Source organism: Myxocyprinus asiaticus, chromosome 24 (genome assembly GCF_019703515.2).
Source record: "Myxocyprinus asiaticus isolate MX2 ecotype Aquarium Trade chromosome 24, UBuf_Myxa_2, whole genome shotgun sequence".
Lineage (NCBI taxonomy): Eukaryota > Metazoa > Chordata > Actinopteri > Cypriniformes > Catostomidae > Myxocyprinus > Myxocyprinus asiaticus.
In genome coordinates, this window is record NC_059367.1 from 17,261,376 (window position 1) to 17,285,742 (window position 24,367).

The following is a 24,367-nucleotide window of genomic DNA, read 5'->3' on the forward strand; positions in this document are numbered from 1 at the left end:
CACGTCTGGGTGGGCCAGAAGGGTGCTACTAGGATGACCTGCTCCTCGTCCTCCCTGACCTTGCACAGGCTCTTTGCAAGTAGGCTCACTGGGGGAAACAGTACCAAAGCGGGCAGTGGGAGGATTCCCGGGAAGCAAACAGGTCTACCTGTGCTCTACCAAATCGACTCCAAATCAGCTGGACCACCTGGGGGTGGAGTCTCCACTCTCCCCTGAGCGTAACCTGTCATGACAGCGCGTCCGCTGCGGTGTTGAGGTCGTCCGGGATGTGAGTGGCTTGTAGCGACTTGAGGCGCTGCTGACTCCAGAGGAGGAGACGGCGGGTGAGTTGTGACATGCAACGGGAGTGTGGACCGCCTTGACGGTTGATGTACGCTACCTTCACCGTGTTTTCTGTCCGGATCAACACGTGCTTGCCCTGGATCAATGGCAGGAACCTCCGCAGGGCGAGCAGTACTGCCAACAACTTGAGGCAGTTGATGTGCCAACGCAGCCGCGGGCCAGTTCAGGAGCCGGTGGCTATGTTCCCGTTGCATACGGCGCCCCAGCCCGTCTTGGAGGAGTCTGTCGTAACCACCACGCGCTTGGAGACCTGCTCTAAGGGAACCCCTGCCCGTAGAAATGCTAGGTCGTTCCAAGGGCTGAAGAGGCGGCAACAGATCAGCGTGATGACAACCACAGAGGATGCCATATGCCCCAGTAGCCTCTGAAAAAGATTCAGTGGAACTGCTGTCTTCTGTCTTAACGCCTTCAGACAGTTCAGCACCAACTGTGCACGCTCATTCGTGAGGTGCGCCGTCATCGAGACTGAGTCCAACTCCAAGCCGAGAAAAGAGATGCTCTGAACCGGGGAGAGCTTGCTTTTTTCCCAGTTGACCCAAAGCCCTAGATGGCTGAGGTGCCTGAGCACCAGGTTCCAGTGTGCCCACAGTAACTCTCGAGAGTGAGCTAGGATCAGCCAGTCGTCGAGGTAGTTGAGTATGCAGATGCCCACTTCCCTTAGCAGGGCATGGGCTGCCTCTGCGACCTTTGTGAAGTCACAAAGGAACAAGGATAGGCCGAAGGGGAGGACCTTGTACTGGTACGACCGGCCCTCGAAAGCAAACTGCAGGAAGGGTCTGTGTAGAGGTAAAATCAAGACGTGGAAGTACGCATCCTTCAGGTCTACTGCCGCGAACCAATCTTGATGCCGGACACTCGCTAAAATGCGTTTTTGCGTCAGCATCTTGAACAGGAGTCTATGCAAGGCCCGGTTCAGAACTCGCAGGTCCAAGATTGGCTGCAACCCAACGTCTTTCTTCGGTACGATGGAGTAAGGGCTGTAAAACCCTTTCTTCATCTTGGCTGGAGGGACAGGCTCTATCGCGCCCTTGCGCAGAAGGGTCGCGATCTCCGCACGCAAGGTAGCTGCGCTCTCGCCCTTCATCGAGGTGAAGCAGACGCCGCTGAACCTGGGCGGGTCGAGGAGGGGGGAGGGGGAACATCATCCCTGCAGTCTGTCGGAGCCAACCCGGTGTGGGCATGTTTGTGCCACAGCTGGGCGTGTGGGGTGGAGGGTCGAGTGGTCTGTCTACCAGCTCCGTAGAAGCGGATCTCCTCGTCCCTGGGTCGCCTGTCTCAGGGGCACTTCAAAGCCTTCCTAGGGTTCTTGGCGGCTGGCCATGAGACAGGTGGCATCTGCTTCCAACAGTGGGCTCCACGCAGGGGCCGGGCCGCGGGGGCAGGCTGTTGCTGCAGGAGGACGCCCTTGGTGACGAGCAGATGGGGTGCGGGGTCTTGAGCCGCGCCAGGGCAGGATGTGTTGAATGGCCTCTGTCTGCTGCTTCACCGCCGAGAACTGCTGGGCAAAGTCCTCGACGGTGTCGCCGAATAGGCCAACATGGTAGATGGGGGCATCAAGGAACCATGCCTTGTCGGCCTCTCTCATCTCGACCAAGTTGAGACAAAGGTGGCGCTCCTGGACCACCAGAGTGGACATCGCCTGCCCGAGAGACCGCGCCTTCACCTTCGTCACCCGGAGAGAGTGAGGTCGGTCGTTGAGCACAGGTCCTGCATCAATCTCGGGTCAGCCCTACCCTCGTGCAGCTCTTTTAGTGCCTTGGCTTGGTGAACTTGCAGGAGAGCCATGGTGTGCAGGGCGGAGGTGGCTTGTCCAGCGGCACCGTAGACCTTAGCCGTCAGGGACGACATAAACCTACAGGCCCTGGATGGGAGCTTCAGGTGCCCACGCCAGGTGGCAGCGCTCTGCGGGCACAAGTGCACCGCGTGCGCCTTATACACCTGGGGGATCGCCTGAGACCGGGCGACCACACCCGAAGGAGGGAGCCCAGTCGAGGCATCTGCGTCAGAGTGGACGAGTCCGCTCTCCGATGCTGCGCTCGATAACTCATTGTCTTCCCGGGCTCCGAATAAGAGGTCGAACTCGCCGTGAGACGAGCCGGTGGTCTCATCCGAGAGCCCGACCGGGGCAAGCGAGTATGCTGGGGAATGGGAGGTCCGTGGGGGTTTACCCTGCGGAGGTGCTCCCATTGAGGTACCCAAATCGCCCCCAGTGCTAACCGGCACGGCCTCATACACGTAGGTAGAAGGACCGAGGTGGGGAGCCGCTGGGGTGGCTTGCTTTCTTACGAATGCAAGACACGACCGCAACATTGCCATGCTCATGTTCTCGCAATGAGGACAAGACCCATCCATGAACGATGTCTCCGTGTGGGCAGCGCCCAGACACGTAAGACAGTGATCGTGGCCGTCAGAAGCAGAGAAATAACGACCGCAACCAGGAATAACACACAGACGGAAAGGCATCTTTAAAAAGACGTTTCTGTGTGTGCCGCTCTTTTAGAAAGAAAATATACTCTTTTAGAATATAATCTTTTGCTCTGCCAAAGCGCCCAGGGGCGTTCTCTGCACTCCATGGGTGCAAAGGGGGAGAAGCCGCTGAAATGCGCCGTAAATCCAGCAGTTTTAGGTGAACGGTAAAGAGAACTGAGTTTGAATTGAATTCAGTGCACTGAATGCAACCGCTCGGCTCCGAAGAGAAAATCTGAATGAGTGGTTGCATGCCAGCTCCTTTTATACCCGTATGTCCGGGGTAGTGGCATGCAAATTCCACTCGCCAATTCCCATTGGCCTTTTTTCAAAAAGCAGAGGTGTTCGGGGCTCCCAAGAGTGACCCCTAGTGTCACTACATCAACACAACATCGAGTGAGTGACAGATAGGGAACTATAAATAGCAGTTTACTACTACGTTTACATGGACACCAGAAAGCCATTTATTGCAAGACAGCATCTTACTGTGAGAAAGTAGCGTTCCCATTTACATGCACTGTAAAGGAGGTATACTCTTTACACCCATAGACATGCAGCTCGGTCAGTAAGCAGCTTTCTACACAGCAACGTAATATCTTCGCAACGCTTGTGTAAACAACAAACATGGCATCCTAGGGAGACTTCACTATTTCATTCCCTGTTGCTTTGCTTTTTTACCAGATATTCCAGAGTTGTTGCTGTGTTTGTTTCCTTAGCCTTCTATCACAACCTGCAGTGGGATTGTGCTGCAATAATGGGTTTTCCCTCTTACGTAAAACTATGGGATTCCCCCAAAGTACAACTGCATACATGAACGTTAGGAACGTGGGTGTGACAAACCACTTCCTCTTAATCCCTTAATAGGCGTAAGGAAATCTGCGTTCTCGTTTACATAACGGCCGCTTTGTGCAACAATGCTGTTGAACAGGCAGGTATACACCTGTCTCTTCGGCCTATTGATAAGTTGAAAACTTTCACTAACAATTGTTATAATCAATTCAAAACATTAAGCAAGAGTTTTATTGTGTTTAAGATTTAGGTTAAAGTTTCGGTGTGTAAGATTCAGAAACCCTTGTTATTAATGACACCTGTGGCCGTTAAGTGAACTGCAGCCAGCTACCTGTTGCTCGTGCTCATGCACACACTCCACTACAAACTTTGAGACTGCATATTATATTTGACTTTCCAGTGCTGGAACAGGTCTAAAACAAAGTGTGGATAAAGGTCTATTGGACTATGCGAGACTGTAGTTTGAAGTAATCACTTTTCTTTGCATGATACATTGACTGCATTTATACGATAGACTATGTCGGCGTTAGGTAGCTAGCCAGCTTTATCAGTAGCTGTTGATGCAATGCAGTATTGATGTGATTCCATCACAGCTGTCATTTTGATATATCGATGCGCTATTGTTTTATAATAATAGAATGTATATATTTTCTGTATAACCAAGTTACGTTACACTAATGAATGGAGCTTTTTGCATTATCTTGAACATTGTCTAGCATTCATTTAATGTATTATTGTAGTTTACCTTGCTGAATAATTACAGATTAACATTGACATTAACCTGACTTTTAGTATAAAGAGAAGATCGTTTAAATTATTTGAAAGTTACGAAGCAAGGTAGCTTGCAATTCGTCAGCATTAGCAGGCAAGATCAAGTTAGCTAAAATTACACAGATAAATCCTTATGGCATTATATTTCACATGCTTTGCAGTTATGTAAGCTTACCTGTCCAATAAGAAGAACGCCAATTCAGGGTCGGTTTTGATCCCCAAAACCAAACGAAGTTCCCTCCAGGAATCAAATGCCCTGCCAATGTTCACTCTAGTTTTTGCTCGACCATGATCATGTTCCTGCTTAGTCAGACAGGATTCAGTAGATAATTTTTTTTTTTTTTTTTGGACTTACTCTGAGTTTGTGTAGGAGTCGGTGTTCTGCTGGGAGCTGGATGTTTGCTGGATTCCACCTCTAAGATAACGTTACCTAGTGTTGCAGACTGTCTGTTGACACTGTTGAACAGCGGAAGAGAAGCTACTGTCTGAGGCAAGGCTCTTGGGAGCGTGCATAAACGTCACATCCTTTGGATTTTCCCGGCAAAAGCGACCCACTCCCTTCGCATGAAAATCAGTCTACAGGCTTTAATAGGCAACGTAGGAAGTCCGGGAAGGGCTCATTTTTTAAGTAGCGTTACAAGCTGTTCACACATTGGCAAAAAAAAAAAAAAGGTGAATATTACATGCAAAATGTTAGATATTGCACCTTTAAGAATAAACCTTCTGTACCCTAAAAGGTTTTCTAGAAGAAAAGGAAAACATTCATCCTGGGTCTCAATTAAATTCAGCATTAAGAAGATACAGTCTCTTCTTTCTCTTAAAATGCAGTATTTTATTTTCCCTTCTTTTTATTTCTCAATCTCTCCTATAGTCTTTATCTAAATCTATTACAAGAATTGTTGGAGAGATGGGAGCCAGGTATCGGGTGAAATGATCAGTCACCCTCTGCACCCAGGTCTAAAAGAAGAAAAGTCCTTTTGGATTTACGATTACCTTTAACCCTTATATGCAGACCAACTGAGACTTCGTGGTTCCAGCTAATCAGTGTTATGTTTCTAAATAACATCTGTGTTGATCAACAGTTCACCATATTTGGATAGTTTCCATAAATATCTGTATGGTTAACCTATCAAAACCCTGTACTTGTACAAGATGATGTCAATTCATTTGTATTTGCCTATAATGATGGCTGTTTCTGTAATCTAAGTTAGTTTGAGGTTAGATCCTCAACTCATTTTCGGTTTCTGTCTTTTACTTTGGAAATGGGAAGAACTTTGTCTTTTGACTCTCTATTGATTAAATCTTCAGCTTGACTCCTGGTTGTTCAAACTGGTCTCTTTACTGGGTATAACTGTATTCCTTTACACTGTAATAAACTGTTTTCTTAAGTGCATGTAAACGTGGTCATTGTCTTATCCTTAAGCCTAGACAGGGGCATTTGCCACAAATTGAAATCCTTACCTACCTACTGTACCTACTGACCCCTACAGTAGCATCTGTCCAAATGTGTCCACTTAGTAATATAAATAATTTTTTCAACACTGAAAGATTTAAGCAGTGTTCAATAAATATCATGCCAATTGTTGTTGTCCAACCTTTTGAAGAGAATTGGAGAGATATAGTGTAGAGATGTGTAGTGTTGAAATCAATCTTGGTGCTATGGTCTGTTAAGAGGTATGAAACTGAAAACACACCACATCTTCAAATACAATTCTAAACCAATAAATAAAAGGTTTAACTATGTACATACATTTTAAGAAAAAGTCATTCTATCTGCTAATTCTAAAGGTCTAAAATGTCACAAATGATTCTGAATGCAACTTTAAAATATGATTACACCATGTATTATGTCACCATAGCAAGAGGGATTTGTGTAAATACCACTGGATTACTGGAAAATACCTTATGTTGATTCCAAAAGACAAAATGGTGCTCTGAATAATCTTAGTCTTACTCATAATAACATTTAAATTTATACACACACTTCAGGTTAATGTGTGTTAGACAATAGAATAAATAAATAAATAGTTGTATTAGGTAACCTAAAAATGGGGATTCATGGTCTAAATTAACTGGTTTTATTCAAGTCATAACACAAAGGTTACACAAACGAAAAAAAAAATGTAAGAGTCAGAACAGAAAGAAATAGAACCTTATGGTAACAATCATACATTTTTAATTTATACGGTGTAGAACACTCGTGATTTGACACACATAAGCGTACTGTGTTTGCTGTTCTACTAACATTCTCTGCAAAAATCCATATAATACATGCTGTGACATGGTGTCATACTCCACACTAATAATACACAAACCTGCCCTGCTGTCTGTGAGTCTCAACCCCTACATAAGAGGTATGGTTGTACTATACCTGCCTCCTACATTCCATGTTTACTCATAGTCTCTTTCATTTTCTTTCCCTATTTCGTTTCCCTCTGACATATTTCTCCCGGACCGTTATTCACCTCATATGACCACATCTATTTTCTTCTAGAAAATAATAACATATTGTTCACAAATCAAGCCTGCACAAGGAGCGCACACACACACACACACACACACACACACACACACACACACACACACACACACACACACACACACACACACAACACATTCATCTTTTATGTTAAAGCTCATTTACTCTTGCTTTATCTCGCTTTAATGGTTCTGGCCTGGCTGTGTTGTTTTCTTTGGTGAATGTAAGCCTATAAACTGAGAGAATGATCTCATGAAATGTGAACTGGAACATATAATTCTACTTCAAATATGAATGGAAATTGCAATACTATGATGGTCTAAGAAAGCATTTTTTTTTACTATTATAGGTGGTGAGAATTGAGCAATATTGCTTCTATACAACAGTTCTATAAACAATAATTTCATATTGAGAGCATTTACATGCACAACCATATGCTAATAACTAGCTTAATAAAATCTGCTTATTACCGTAAAAAAAAAAAAAAAAAAAAAAACATTCACACACACAATAAACCTTCGTTACATGAGATTAGAAATCATCACATTATTCTCTGATGTCAAAACGTAAACAGGTATGCGCACAACACTTGCACACATTGGATAAGCCGGTATGAACGCCGGTAAAGGTGTTTACAGTGCAAAAATGGGGTGACAGGCAAAAATGTACATGCACTAGGGGTTGCATAGGCGACTAGTCGACTATAACTAATACAGTCGACACTGTTTGCCTTAAGTCGACAAGTCTTTTCCCACTTGATTTACAAAACGCATCTGAAGGAAATAACGTGGGTGGCGGATTTCCGAAACGTGGGATGGCAAGAGAAGTCTCATTCATATTAATGAGGAAAGCTCTACCTGATTTGTCAGTGTTAGGTTTAGGGGTTGGTTTATAGTTTCTCTGACCAATCAGGTAGCACATTCCTGATGAATATTACTGAATCTTCCAATCAGTTATCACTTAAATCATGAATATAAATGACTCTTCTTCTGCCATCCTACATTTCAGATACTTCTCAGTGGGTGTGGAGGCCAATGGCTCTGCACTGAAAGAGTGAAGTGGCTCACATGTGCTTTGATTAAGAGAACACAGATGCTATGGTAACCTCCAATATGTTTACTTGTAGCTTTGTTACAAATATGTTCAGAAAGGTATGTTAATTTTTAGATACGCTACAGCTTGCCTACCAAAGGATGTAACCACTAATTCAGGATTGGGTGGGACCAAATGTAATAATTTAATATTCAACCATGGAAAAAAAAACATACCGGGGGGGGGGGTTTGGGGGGTTGACGACATGTCCCCCTCAATGTCTATGGTAGTTATGGACCTGTGTCTACCTATTGTTCCCTGTCTGTCACTCACTCAACGTTGTGTCAATGTAGTGACACTAGGTGTTCGCTCTTGAGGGCCCCAATCACCTTTGCTTTATTCAGAAAAAGCCAGTGAAAATTGGTGAGTGGAATTTGCATGCCACTCTCCGCCCCGGACATACAGGTATAAAAGGAGATGGCGTGCACCACTCATTCAGACTTGTTCTTCGGAGCCGAGCGCATGTGTGTGTGTTCGTCCCGTCACCTTATTCCTTGCTGCTGGAATTTACGGCACATATCAGCGGTCGCCCTCGCACGGTCAAGTGTTGTGCTTCCCCTGGGTGCTTCGGCAGCTGAGTCCACAGATGTTAAAAGAGTATATTCCAAAAGAGTATATTTTCTCTAAAAGAGCTCGCACAAACGATTGCCGTCTTTTTAAAGATGTCCTATCGCCTTTGTGCTACTAGGTGTGGCAATTATCTCGCCCCACTGGATGGCCATGAGATCTGTCTCGAGTGCTTAGGTCGCCAGCACGCCGAGGCAGCTTTCATGGAGGGGTCATATTCTCACTGCGAGAACAAGCCCTCTGTGTTGCGAGCTCTGACACAACATGTAATGTTTTGTTTGTTTTGTTCACAATTCTTATGTTTTTTGTCTTGGATGTTGTCTGCTTTATTGTCTACGACAGACAAACATTTTTGGACATTGGTTCAGCAATTTCACACCATAAACCGGACTTCACATTCCTCAATGCCGACCCGCTGTTTACAAACACGCAAGCGGAGCCCTTTGTCTGGGCAGCACGGCCGCGGAAACGCAAAAGGAAAAGGGGACGTTCTCATCAGAGTAAGACGCCACGCAAATCGGCCCCCGCTACCCACTATTCTTCTGGCAAATGTTCAGTCTCTGGATAACAAGCTCTGCGAGCTGAAAGCGCAGATCTCTTTCCAACGAGATACAAGGGACTGCTGCATTATCTGCCTTACGGAAACTTGGATGTCTGCAGAGATTCCAGACTCAGCCATTGAACCCACAGGGTTCTCCGTGCACCGAGCGGACAGAGTGTGTTGTGTACATTCTCCCACAAGCCAACACAGACCGGGCACTCAAGGAACTGTATGGGATTATAAGTGAGCAGGAAACCGCGCACCCTGAGGCCACGTTCATTGTGACCGGGGACTTTAATAAAGCCAGTTTAAAATCAGTCGCACCAAAATACCACCAGCACATTAATTTCAACACACGAGGGGACCGGGTCTTGGACCATTGCTTCTCTCCCTTCCGGGATGGCTACTAATCCCTCCCCCGCCCACCATTTGGCAAATCAGACCAATATTCCATTCTGCTTCTGCCCGCTTACAGGCAGAAATTGAAACAGGAAGCACCTACCCTCAGAATGATCCAGTGCTGGTTGGACCAATCAGACTCTATGCTACAGGACTGTTTTGATCACATGGACTGGGAGATGTTCTGGTCCGCTTCTGATGACGACATCAAGCTTTACGCTGATAGCGTAATGTGCTTCATCAGAACGTGCATAGAGGACGTGGTTCCGACAAGAACAGTACGGATCTATCCGAATCAGAAACCTTGGATTAATAGCGATGTTCGCATGGTACTTAATGTGCGGACCTCCGCTTTTAATTCCGGGAACGCGGAGGAGCATAAACAAGTCAGTTATGCCCTCCGAAAAACTATCAGAACCGCAAAACACCAGTACAGGAGCAAGACTGAAGGACAGTTTAACTCCACCAACTCTAGAAGCATGTGGCAGGGAATTAACATCATCACGGACTCTGTCACCCTGATGGCACGCCTTACGAACAAGCGTGCACTGTCGGTGCTGGCCTGCCTGAAGGAAAGTCATGACATGGTCGAGCGCTCACTGTGAGGCACGCAGCAGCCTGACCATGTCCGCTCCTCCATACCTTGCGACATGGTTCAGCGCCTGCAGCGTTTCGTATAGGAACCCCTAGTGTCACTACATGGACACAACATCGAATGAGTGACAGACAGGGAACGTCTTGGTTACTGGTGTGTTGGGTCTCATGTATTCAGATAGAAGACAAAGGCAGGCCTAATACAGTCGTAAAAACCTGTAACGTCTGTGTAAGATCAGTGATGGTTAATTACACTTTGTTTAAAAAAAAACCTTTTAGCCTTTTGACATTTGCTTATAAATTACTGACCTTGCCTCCGCGTTTACATTTATATGGGTGCTAAATTGCAGATGGTCTTTATCACTATCAAAAGGATGCTAAAACAGGTCTCCTCTGAAGTGTCTCCATCAAGCTTCAAACACATTCCACAGAAAGGGGGGTGAGCCCCCGTGCCAGGCACCAGAGCAGTTGTCTGTCTCCAGTAATTCCAATACACGTCACACACACACCTAAAGACATTTTCTCTATTTTAGGCCATAGTAAGCAGTTATAAATGTATCTGCTATATGCATGTGTTGTATGTATATTCCCCTATTATATTAACTTAGTTAAAACCCTTTACTTGTATTAGTTAGACGTTAAATGCCTATATTCAAGTGTATGAGTGTATCTCTGCTTTAATATCGTCTGGAGGTTACCTTCTTGGTATCAAAATGATCTTCCCTTTATTTCTCACACAATAATGTACACCATGTGATCGTGAAATGCATCGAACAATTCTTACTATGTTTTGAATTAAAAGCTGCACTAGCGGTCCAGATCAGCAATAAAATGCGAATGGGCCATAAACGGAGACAAAGGATGTTTCTCCCGCTCAAAATGCATGCCTCTGATTGGCCACTCCACCCACAAAATGGGTGCGGCAATGAACTATCAAAACTCCAGAACGCAGACTAATCATCGCTCAAAACTCTTCTTCTTGAGACCAACCCACTCAAAAACTCTTCTCTTGAGTTTAACCTTCTGGCAGTGTTTACCTTCAAGTAACTTTGTGGATTTCCTGTGGACTTCTTCAACTCACTCCTAAAGAAATCGTCGAGAACCTCGTCTACCGCATCAAGACTCTTATTCAGCAACAAACCAATGCAAGTAACCATTTACAACTGATTAGATGCGCGTTTAAGTTTGAACCCCTTTTAAGGTGAATTGTGCCTCTGATGATTCTCATTTAGGTTGTGGTTAACTGACGTGAAATATTGCCATTCTCTGCTCTCTGTCTCTCCTTTTCTTACTATTCCTTCATTCTATATATGTATGTTTTGCTTAGTTTGTTTGTATGTTAGTTATAGTTTCATTTATTAAATCCCTTATATTCACAATTGATTGCCTCTGTGTTCCGCTCACAATTCAAAGTCACTGAATGTTGCTCCTTGCTACATGCTAAACTACTGCTAGCACTGTATAAGTAGGAAGGCTATCGTTCCTTGGCCAGGAAAGTAATCTTCCTAGAATTGATAAATAATTATATTGTCTGCTCGGTGGACGGACAGATCAAGTAATTGTAATGTCGATTCTGCTACAGTTAATTCTAAGATCTAATCTAAATATTTATTATTAATTATGACCAGTTATAATTGATTATAAATAATTCCCTTTTTAAGCTAATTTGCTACATATTCATATTGGACGGACAGATCAAATAATTGTAATATCGATTCTGCTACAGTTAATTCTAAGATCTAATCTAAATATTTATTATTAATTATAACCAGTTATAATTGATTATAAATAATTCCCTTTTTAAGCTAATTTGCTACATATTTATATTGGACGGACAGATCAAGTAATTGTAATATCGATTCTGCTACAGTTAATTCTAAGATCTAATCTAAATATTTATTATTAATTATAACCAGTTATAATTGATTATAAATAATTCCCTTTTTAAGCTAATTTGCTACATATTTATATCGGACGGACAGATCAAATAATTGTAATATCGATTCTGCTACAGTTGATTCTAAGATCCAATCTAAATATTTATTGTTAATTATAACCAGTTATAATTAGTTATAAATAATTCCCTTTTTAAGCTAATTTGCTACACCTAACTCAAGCCCCCACCTTCCAAGTCGTAAATTATACTGATAAAAATCGCGCCAAAATCAAACAAAGGGAGTCCAAAACAGACTACAAATCCATGAAGCCTTGCTCACTAAAGGATCGAACTCTCAACTCCTATTGGATGAGGCACACAACAGAACGTCCCTTAAACATGACATCATCAGGAGTTGAAATACCTCTGAAATGCTTCCAGAAGTTACTTCCAGCGACTTTGTTCACCGAATATAGACTTATAGCTTTTTGCTGCTCTCAGGTGCAACCTCGTGGCACAAGGAAGTAATGTCCGACTTGAAACTGTAGCCATACAATCTCCATCTTGCTGGACGAGTTGAGATTACTCTGTGTTCAACCAAACACTCTAACGGATCTGAAGGAGACCGCCGAGCAATTCGCATCTTCATCCGTTTGCCTACAGAAGTGAAGAGATTAAAGATTTCTCTTCCACCTTCTATCAAGTCAACATTTCTGAGTTCTCCACCAGCCTGCCGAGAATCAACAGCCGTACCGCCCACCGACAGAGCGAGGAAACGGCCTCCCATCATCACCCAAGCCTCAAGGAACTGGGTCAGAGTTAAAGTACGGAGGAAAACACATTCTACCTGTGTCCTCATGCGATTCAAGTAAGAGGTTTACGTCTGGGCAGAGATAGAATATTATAGTGTGTTATTCTTGTGTTTCAAGGTTTTTGCTTGTACAGTTTACGGACCGCCATGTCCGCTCATTATTAATACTCAGGGTATTAATTATCACAAATTTGTTTTGCTGTATTGTGGTCCAACCAAATTGGATTGTGCAATTTCGCCATAGCGGGTGAGACAGAAACTGAGTTCATCCATTAAAGAGTCAAATAACGCCGGACTGTTTACGAGCCGTCCACCGCGTCTCTGAGCGATGAACTAAACAGCTGCTTTCTCTCCCACGATCGCGAAATCAGCTTTAGGGCTGTCACTTAATCATCTCTCTCTCTCTCTCTCTCTCTACTAATCACCACACACACACACACACACACACACACACACACACACACACACACACACACACACTGTCACACACACACCTTATGTGTTATAGAATTATTTTTATTTCCATATCTAATCATATCACTGTTTAGTTTGTAGTTGTAAGTCGGAAGTTTATTGACTGCATTGTATTAATTATTAATTGATATTACTGCATAAATAAACTTTTGTTTATATTACAAAGAGAAGTGTTTTGGTTTGTTTTGCATACGCCTGTGTCATGCTGACGGGATGTCAGTGCTCGGATTCAAACCTTCATTCATTGTTTTTTTTCCCGAAAATCGATATTCTTCGGATGCCGATTTTCTTAAGAAAACAATCTAATATTGAGACTGTTTTAATATTTGGTTATTAGTCCCTGATTTCAGGGCGGTGCCCCGTCAATGTTAATCCTTATTAATATTCTATTGATTTTTGATAATTGATAATTATCTTTGATGATTGAATTTGAATGATCAATAAGCTAGTGTTAATTTTAATTAATGTTTCATCGATGTTAACAATTAACGATTATCTTTGATAATTATTAATTATTGCTAATAATCAAACTTGCTCCTAAACGTAGCACACTACATTTACTGGAGCCCCATGTGAGGTTTTAATGAGTTAGATCCAATTAATTAATTTAAATATTAATTAATAACTACAGAAATAATTATTAATTATTTCTGATAGTAACACTGATCTAAACAACCAGTAAAGCCCTACAGGTGTAACCTCTGTTCCCTAATGGAGGGAACGAGACGTTGTGTCCCTCCTGCCGCGGCGCTGAACTGACCGCTGACATGGCCGGGTCTCTCTCTCAGCTCTTCAGCACAACTCTGAATGAGTGGTGCATGCCATCTCCTTTTATACCCATATGTCCGGGGCAGAGAGTGACATGCAAATTCCACTCGCCAATTTTCATTGGCCTTTTCTGAATAAAGCAAAGGTGATTGGGGCTATCAAGAGCGAACCCCTAGTGTCACTACATCAACACAACATCTCGTTCCCTCCATCAGGGAATAGAGGTTACACTAGTAACCAAGACGTTACACATTTCTAATAAAAAGGTGCTTATGAGGAGATAACATAATGACTGATGTGTATTCCATCCGTTTTGTTCGCATACAAAACAATGCTTAGACCATCAGTCATAATTTGCCCCTCAAGTGTAAAACCAGAACCCTTCTACCAAGTCTAGCATTTAAAAATAGCAAAACATAGCGTAATGCTGCAGTACACTGGCGAGGAGACCAGAGGCCATTATTTTTGAATGTATATTAATAGAGGAGATGCTTGAGTATGCTAAATAAACTGCTTTTGTGAGGAAACAGCTCATCACTTAATGAATTGACCGGCTGTCAGCTAATCTTTAACATGTTTTAAACTAAACTATCCCTTTAAAAGTGAATTGTTTGGAGATTACTATGATAAACAAAAAAAATTTCCGACAGGTAAATTTATTTGTTTGATATCTGTGAACAGTGTTTTACTGTCGTAACATGCTAGTTGACTGTTGCGCTCTCTCCTGTGGTAGAGACGCAGAGGTTGGGATCTCACTATAAATGAATCTCCGTTGCAAACTATATGATCCCAGGCACAGCCTAGCTGGCTATCTAATGCCTGGTGACATGCAGCTATGATGCTATTTTTTTATCACGTCTAACTAGCTAAAACCCATTACACTTTATCTAACATAGATCTATTTTCTGTATACTGTGAAATTCAATGGGTATGGGAGTGGAATTTCTGGCCCACCCGGGGGAAAGCTACGACTAGTCAAATTCAACTCGACTAATGGGCTTGACTAGTCGATTATTAAAAATCAGTTGTCGTGCATCCACCAACATGTACTGATCAGCGTATGAAGCAACACTGATAAATGGATGCCTTTTAAGCCGTTTACATGACCTTACACATTGTTGGCTTATTAAGCTTAAATGGTGTAAGAATGCTTATGTAAATGTGCTATTTCAGTAACTTACAGTTTAGATGCAATATTGACAGTTATTTAGTCTATTTTTGCTCCGCTAATGAAGTCCAATCAGATTAGAGGACTGGAATTAACAGTTGTGTATTATTTCAGTGGCTCAGATTCAAAGTGACTGGCCTGTTCTAGTCAGATGTATATTTCTCAAGATTTAGATTCCAACAAATGGTGTGCCATGTTTTAATTCAGCCAGTATCATCTATTACAACAGCTCTGTGACTGTGTCATGTCAATTACTAATAGACAGTGTTACTTCATGGGAGAAAAAGATTATGTGTAACTTCATGTCTGAAACATCTCTTCTCCACAGCTTTGAGAGTTTGCTGTCTGTGGGAAGCGATCAAAGAGCTCGTAGCGGATTCTAAAATATGCAGTGGAATTTATGTTAATATATGCCGTGGTCATAAGAAGGCCAACCTTAGACATATAAGATTCTGGCAGTGCTGATAACATATAAACCGCAGTTTGAAACTATAAGAATCTAACATATTTGACTTTGAGCTTGGAAAAGCTGTGGAATAAAGTGTAATATGCCAAAACTGGTTTGAGCATAGAACTGTGTGGTGCTTAAGTATCAGACACTCAAAATATTTTCATTGCTCAGCCAAAGAGACTTGATGTGAAACACAAAAGAGCATAACACGCTTTGATAAGAGTTTAAAAATAATCTTTTATCTGTGCTAAAAAACAAATGTATTTAATATTTATGGACTACAAATTTAATAAACATGCCAGCCATAATAGCAATGTTCTGTAGTCACATTTTAAGGCAAGGTTTCTTTCCCAATACATTTTGCTATTACCCAAGTACTATCAAATATTCCTCACTGCTGACAACAGTATAATCTGTATTTCATTTGGTTAGTCCAGATCAGCTGAGTAAAATGTATAAGCACAAATAACATATGATTAAAAGTACTATCTTCCTTTTAATTTCACTGGAATAATATTCCTGTGTGAACATGACATTATGCCGATAGTAAATATTACAGGGGATCTTGATACATTTTAAATGCCTCGTTAATTAGGCACAAAGTCTGCTTCGGTAGCAGTTCAAGTAGTTATGTTGCACAGTATAATTTCAGTATAAATATTTAGGAACTGTTTTTTAAAGTATGTAAACCTGTTTAAATTGCTCTGCATGGACTGAGCAATTATGGATGAGTGCACCATATTAGCTAAAACACAAACTTTCTCAGCAATTTTCTACAATGCTCCACACTAGCTGTTTTTCACCACCCTGCTGACTTACTCTATGAAAAGGCAGGTTTTTTATTTTATTTTTATGTGGCCCAGTACAGTTCCTCTCTTGATATCTGAAACTGGCTGACAAAACACATCATATATTCAACAATAAAGGATCTTTGTTTCTTGGGCTTAATTATTCAGTGTGGATTCATTCAAAGGAGACTGCAAAAAACATCTGCTATGCTAATGACATCCTGCCTTCACACTATGTTTGATTTATCTTCCTCAACCCAACATTTCGGGCTTCTATTTTATATTTTTAATTACGTCTGTGAAGTAATACACCACTCAGCCACAACATTAAAACCTACTGCCTAATATTGTGTAGGTCCCCATCATGCCACCAAAACAGCACCAACCCGCATCTTAGAATAGCATTTTGAATGCTATTCTTCTCACCACAATTGTACAGAACAGTTATCTGAGTTACCATAGACTTTGTCAGTTTGAACCAGTCTGGCCATTCTCTGCTGACCTCTCTCATCAACAAGGCATTTCTGTCCACAGAACTGATGCTCACTGGATGTTTTTTGTTTCTAGCACCATTCGGAGAAAATTCTAGAGACTGTTGTGCATGAAAATCCCAGGAGATCAGCAGTTACAGAAATACTCAAACCAGCCCATCTGGCACCAACAATCATCCATGCGATTATCAAATCAGCCAATCATATGGCAGCAGTGCATAAAATCATGCAGATGTGGGTCAGGAGCTTTAGTTAATGTTAACATCAACTATCAGAATGGGGAAAAAATGTGATCTCAGTGATCTGGGCCGTGGCATGATTGTTGGTGCCAGATGAGCTGGTTTGAGTATTTCTGTACCTGCTGATCTCCTGGGATTTTCACACACAACAGTCTCTAGAATTTACTCCAAATTGTGCCAAAAACAAAAAACATCCAGTGAGTGGCAGTTCGGTGGACGGAAATGCCTTGTTGATGAGAGAGGTCAATAGACAATGGCCAGACTGGTTCCAACTGACAAAGTCTACGGTAACTCAGATAACTGCTCTGTACAATTGTGGTGAGAAGAATAGCATCTCAGAATAGATGGCACAAGGGGGACCTACACAATATTAGGCAGGTGATTTTAATGTTGTGGCTGATCGGTGAATGTCTGAGTTGCATTACAGTTTAGCCTATTAAATGGACTGTGAATATAATGATAGACCTTTATGCAGACCTGTTATCAATTAAACTTTTAATATACTGCAGCTGTCAGGTGTACTGACATTCTGGTGCCAACTGAATAAAGATTGGCACCTGAATTATGAGACCCAGTGGGTGTAGCCCAATGGGACAATCCATGTTATTTGGTTTTGAATTGGTTGTCACAACTCTTTTCTTCAAAACCACTGATCTGTGAGTTTATGGAGTACTGGGGATGATCGAGGTGTCTTCCTGAATTTTTAGTTGTCAACACACACAGTTGAGTTCCTTAAATGGCTCTTTCATGTTCTTGAAATTCTCTGGTGAAGTGAAACATCTAAATGTGTGTGCATGCATGTATGTCTATTGGTATGCATGTTTGCTTGTGTAAGTGTGTGTTGAGAGGTCATCTGCCTGCTTTTATTCCTTTGATTTGATTGTGTAACCTCCTGCAAGCCATGAAAACCATTGTTGTCTAAGGATTGGTTCTTTAGATGTGCGAATATAGAGTTTAATGGGTATACCACATACTTTTGTGCAATTCAGTGAGTCAGCTGTTTTGCTAGTGCTCTGCTTAGCATCACTGGGATGGTAATCTCTTACAGTACAGCAGGCTTCTGTCAGGAGTCACAAATAAAGCAGGCAATATCGTTTGAAGGTAATTCTTGAACTGTAAGCTAAAATGCAGTTAATGTATTTGTAGTTACAGTATGTCAACGATTAGAGCTTAAACTGCACTCAAACTACCTCTTTTATAGAATTACGTCCTGGTTACTTGCGTAACCTCTGTTTCCTGATGGAGGGAAGGAGACGTTGTGTCGATGTAGTGACACTAGGGGTCACTCTTGGGAGCCCGAGACACCTCTGGTCTTTGATAAAAGGTCAATGAAAATTGGCGACTGGTATTTGCATACCACTCCCCCGGACATACGGGTATAAAAGGAGCTGGTATGCAACCACTCATTCAGGTTTTATGCTGAGGAGCCGAGACAAGGTCCTGGCAATTTCAGCAGGTAGTTCAGCATTGTGGCAGGAGGGACACAACGTATCGTTCCCTCCATCAGGGAACGGAGGTTACGCAAGTAACCAGGATGTTCTCTATCTGTCACTCACTTAACGTTGTGTCGATGTAGTGAAACTAGGGGTCCTTATACAAAACTCTGCAACTGGCTGAACTGTGTTATGTGAACTGGTGGTGTGTGACGGCAGACCACTGTGTGCCTCGTAGCCAGCGCACCAGGCCGACACGTAACCTCCCCCAACACAGTTATGAGTGTCGAATGGCCCTTTGGGGACAAGTCGACTACCCAAAAAGATAGAGATGGGCTAGCCCAGTCATGGCCTCTTATCCCCTTTTTTTTCCCACTCCCTAAAAAAAGGGGGATTAACCGACTGGGCCCACCAGGCCTAGTCGGGGGGGTGTCCCTCCCAAGGGGAAGACACCACGGAGACCACACCACACACAGAGAGAAGACGCAGTTTGCCAAATTATTAGCGGAATTAGCGGAAGATATACATCGCATGGGGTTACCTATGGGGAACCACCACAAGCGGAGCACCAACCCCAGTACAGGGCTTAGTTAGCACGTGTACTGAGCCGGCAGTGAGTCTCTCCGCAAACTCGTCTGCCACAGGGCTCGGAGGAAATCAACCAGGGAACACAGTTTGTGAACACTACTGGGAATTAACGGCGCATGTCTTCAGCTCAGGGGAGGTGAAAGGCGCTATGCGCATGCTTGTGCATGCCACTACATGGAACGAAACCGGTTCCACCCGGAGATTGTAGAACCTCGCAAATGTGTTGGGTGTTGCCCAGCCAGCTGCTCTGCAAATGTCTGTTAGAGGGGCACCCCTGGTCAAGGCACAAGAGGCCGCTACACTCCTGGTAGAATGGGCCCATAGCCCTACTGGGGGCAGCACGTCCTGGGCGTGATATGCCATAGTTATGGCGTCAATGAGCTAGTGGGCGATCCTCTGCTTGGAGACAGCGCTTCCTTTCCACTGTCCACCAAAGCAGACAAAGAGCTGCTCAGAGACTCTAAAACTCTGCATGCGATCCAAATAGATGCATTAAGCGTGCACCGGACACAGCAACATCAGGGCTGGGTCTGCCTCCTCCTGAGGCAGCGCTTTCAGGTTCACCACCTGGTCCCTAAAAGGGGTCGTGGGAACCTTGGGCACATAGCCCGGCAGGGGTCTCAGGATCACGTGAGAGTAGCCCAGACCGAACTCCAGGCACGTTTAACTGACAGAGAACGCTTGCAGGTCTCCTACCCTCTTGATGGAAGTGAGCGCAGTCAGGAGGGCAGTCTTCAAGGAGAGTGCCTTAAGCTCAGCTGACTGCAAAGGCTCAAAGGGGGCTCTCTGTAGACCCTGAAGAACTACAGAGAGGTCCCATGAGGGAACAAGGCGCGATCTGAAGGGATTCAACCTCCTTGTGCCTCTCAGGAAGCTGATGATCAGGTCATGCTTCCCTAAGGACTTACCGTCTACTGTGTCGTGGTGTGCTGCTATAGCGGCTACATACACCTTCAAGGTGGAAGGGGACAGCCACCATTCCAACCTCTCCTGCAGGAAGGAAAGCACCGATCCAACTGTGCATCTCTGGGGGTCGTCACGTCGGGAAGAACACCACTTAGCATACGCTTAAAGGCATACAGGTGCCTCATAGAAGGGGCCCTAGCCTGAGTGATCGTGTCTACCACCACGGGTGGTAGGCCACTTAAGTCTTCCACGCCCCATCCAGGGGCCAGACATGGAGATTCCAGAGGTCTGGTCGCAGGTGCCAGATGGTGCCCCGTCCCTGAGGAAGAAGGTCCTTCCTCAGGGGAATTTGTCAAGGGGGGGCTGTCGCGAGGAGCGTGAGGTGGGCCAGTCTGGGTGGGCCAGTAGGGTGCTACCAGGACGACCTGCTCCTCATCCTCCCTGACCTTGCACAGGGTCTATGCAAGTAGGCTCTCTGGGGGAAATGCATATTTGTGAAGTCCAGGGGGCCAGCTGTGTGCCAGTGCGTCTATACCAAGAGGTGCCTCGGTCAGGGCATACCAGAGCGAGCAGTGGGAGGATTCTTGAGAGGCAAACAGGTCTACCTGTGCCTGTCTGAATTGACTCCAGATCAACTGGACCACCTGAGGGTGGAGTCTCCACTCTCCCCTGAGGGTAACCTGCTGTGACAGCGCGTCCGCTGCAGTGTTGAGGTCGCCCGGAATATGAGTGGCTCGCAGCGACATGAGGTGCTGCTGACTCCAGAGGAGGAGACGGCGGGCGCAGCAGTGCAGACCACCTTGATGGTTGACATATGCTAATATTGCCGTGTTGTCTGTCCGAACCAACACAACGGCCGGAACCTCCACAGGGCGAGCAGAATTGCCAGAAACTCGAGGCAGTTGAAGTGCCAACGCAGCCGCGGGCCAGTCCATAAGCTGGCGGCTGCGTGCCCATTGCAAACAGTGCCCCAGCCCATTTTGGAGGTGTCTGTCATAACCACGACGCGCCTGGAGACCTGCTCTGGGGGAACGCCTGCCCGTAGAAACGTGAGGTCGGTCCAAGGGCTGAAGAGGCGATGACAGATCGGCTTGATGGCCAAGCGATGTGTTTCACGGTGCCATGCCCATCTCGGGACTCAAGTCTGAAGCCAGTGCTGAAGCGGTCTCATATGCATCAACTCGAGCGGAGTGGCCACTGCTGAGGATGCCATATGCCCCAGGAGCCTCTGAAAGAGTTTCAGTGGAACCGCTGTTTTCTGTTTGAACACCTTCAAACAGGTCAGCACCGATTGTGTACGCTCGTTTGTGAGGCACGCCATCAATGAGACTGAGAGTGAGCTAGGATTAGCCAATCATCGAGATAGTTGAGAATATGAATGCCCACTTCCCTTAACGGGGCAAGAGCTGCCTCTGTGACCTTCATGAAGACTTGAGGGGACAAGGACAGACCGAAAGGGAGGACCTTGTACTGATACGCCCGACCCTCGAATGCAAACCGCAGGAAGGGTCTGTGTCGAGGTAGAATCGAGACATGGAAGTACGCATCCCCCAGGTCTACCGCTGTGAACCAATCTTGATGCCGGACGCTCGCCAGAATCAGTTTTTGCATCAGCATCTTGAACGGGAGTCTGTGTAAAGCCCGATTCAGTACACGCAGGTCCAAGATTGGCCGCAACCCACCGCCTTTTTTCTGTACAAAGTAGAGGCTGTAAAACCCCTTCTTCATCTCGGCCGGAGGGACAGGCTCTATGGCATCCTTCCATAGGAGGGAAGCAGCGTTCTCGCCCTTCACCGAGGTGAAGTGGATGCCGCTGAACCTGGGCGGACGCCTGGCGAACTGAATCGCGTAGCCGAGTCAGACGGTCCAGATCAGCCATCGCGATGGATTGGAAAGTGCAAGCCATGCATCAAAGCTCCGAGCGAGGGGGACCAATCTCGTCGGACATACCGGCAGGTGGGGCCTCGCAGCGGGGCGGAGCCCGAGGTTCCATGCCATGTTGTGGCCGTGCTGAGTTCAGGGACATCGAAGCACTTACCTGGCTCCTTGTGACCACCCCCAGAACAGCCTTGGATGGGGGAGGAAGAGGCCTGTTCTTGTGACCTGTAGAGACTGTCACATCGGGGGTGGATTTGTGCCACAGCTGGGCACGCAGGGGCGGGGAGACCGCCGCTGGAGTGCCAAACCTGCAAGGATGGAAAAGTGGATGGTGGTCGTGATGATAGCCGTGCACACTGGGTATGTGACCCAGGGAATGAGGAAACCACTCTTTTGCTGAACTGTTGGGTACCGCAGCCACTTGGGCATGTCGCCGAATAGGCCAACCTTAGAAATGGGGGCAGCAAGGAACCGTGCCTTGTCGGCCTCACCCATCTCAACCAGGTTGAGCCAAAGGTGGCGCTCCTGGACCACTAAGGTGGACATTGCCCGCCCGAGAGACCGCGCCGTGACCTTCGTCGCCCGGAGAGCGAGGTCGGTCACCGAGTGCAGCTCCTGCATCAAAACTGGGGCGGAACTACCCTTGTGCAGTTCCTTTAGCGCCTTGGCTTGGTGGACTTGCAGGAGATCCATGGTGTGCAGGGTGTTGGCGGCTTGTCCAGCGACACTGTAGGCTTTGGCCGTAAGGGATGACGTGAACCTACAGGCCTTGGGTGTCCGTGCCAGGTGGCGGCGCTCTGCGGGCATAGGTGCACCGCGAGCGCCTTATCCACCAAGGAAATCGCCGAATAGCCCCTGGCCGCCCCGCCATTGAAGGTAGTGAGGGCGGTGGAGCTGACAGATCGGGTCCGGGCAGTAAAAGGTGCCTCCCACAGTCTTGTCAGCTCCTCATGCACTTCCGGGAAGAAAGGGACTGGAGTGGGTCGTGGCTGCTTTGAGCGGTGCCGTGAGCCCAGGAACCAATCATCGAGCCACGAGGGTTCAGGGGAGAGCAGAGGGTTCCACTCTAGCCTGACGCTCGCGGCTGCCCGGGAAAGCATGTCCATCATTTCCGCATCAGCCTGTGACTGGGCAACCGTACCCGAGGGGGGGAGCCCAGCTGAGGCTTCTGCTTCCGACCAGACGAGCCCGCTCTCCAATGCAGTGCTCGAGAGATCATCAGCTTTGCAGGATCCGAACAAGTGGTCGAACTCGCCGTGAGACGAGCCGGCGGACTCATCCGGAAGCCCAATCGGGGCAGACGAGCATGCTGGGGAATGGGAGGTCCGTGGGGGGATACCCAGCGGAGGTGGTCCCATTGGGGTCCCCAAATCGCCCCCAGTGCTAGCCACGCTGGCCTCATACCTGTAGGTAGAAGGATCGAGGCGGGGAGCCGCGACCGCAACGTTGCCATGGTCATGTTCTCACAGTGAGTACATGATCCATCCACGAACACTGTCTCCGCGTGGGTCGCGCCCAGACACGAAAGACAGTGATCAAGACCGTCAGAAGTTGAGAGGTAACGACTACAACCAGGAATAACACACAAACGGAAAGGCATCTTTAAAAAGATGCGTCTTTTAAATTTCTTTTAGAGAAATATACTCTTTCAGAAAAATATACTCTCTTTTTTCTGCCGAAGTGCCCAGGCATTCTCTGCAGTACACCAGTGCAGAGGAGGGAGAAGCCGCTGAAATGCGCCGTCAGATCCAGCAGAGGTGAATGAACAGTCAGCTCAGTAAACATAGACCGTTCGGCTCCGAAGAGAAAATCTGAATGAGTGGTTGCATACCAGCTCCTTTTATACACGTATGTCCGGGGGAGTGGTATGCAAATACCACTCGCCAATTTTCATTGGCCTTTTATCAAAGACCAGAGGTGTCTCGGGCTCCCAAGAGTGACCCCTAGTGTCACTACATCGACACAACATCGAGTGAGTGACAGATAGGGAACTGTTGTTTTAGAGAAAACTGTTTTTGAAGAGAGGTAAGAAGTTCATAAGTTCATAAGTGTGGGTTCGTTCTTGCAGAGACAAATAATTGTCTAATTAGTCTTGCTTATTCTGTTCTTTACTTATTTTTTAATTGCTATCAATAACATCTATTTTTCCACATACATTTTTGGTTCTGATATTAGACTGAAAATAACCTGTTTTATTCTGGCTATTAAAAACAAGATGCTCTTTTCTGATTTGTATCACTTAATTGCCAAGAACAGACCCAAGGACATAAAGTTCTAGAAATATTTAAATGTGGGTAAATTTTTTGAACTTCGTGTGACCCCGCATCCACATGCGTGGACGTTGTATATTGACTTCGCTATATGAAACGCATAATTCAAATGAATAAAAACTGAATGAATACTGTTCACAAGATTCTAGACTTTAATTTAAAGGGTACCTCATTAATTATGCAATG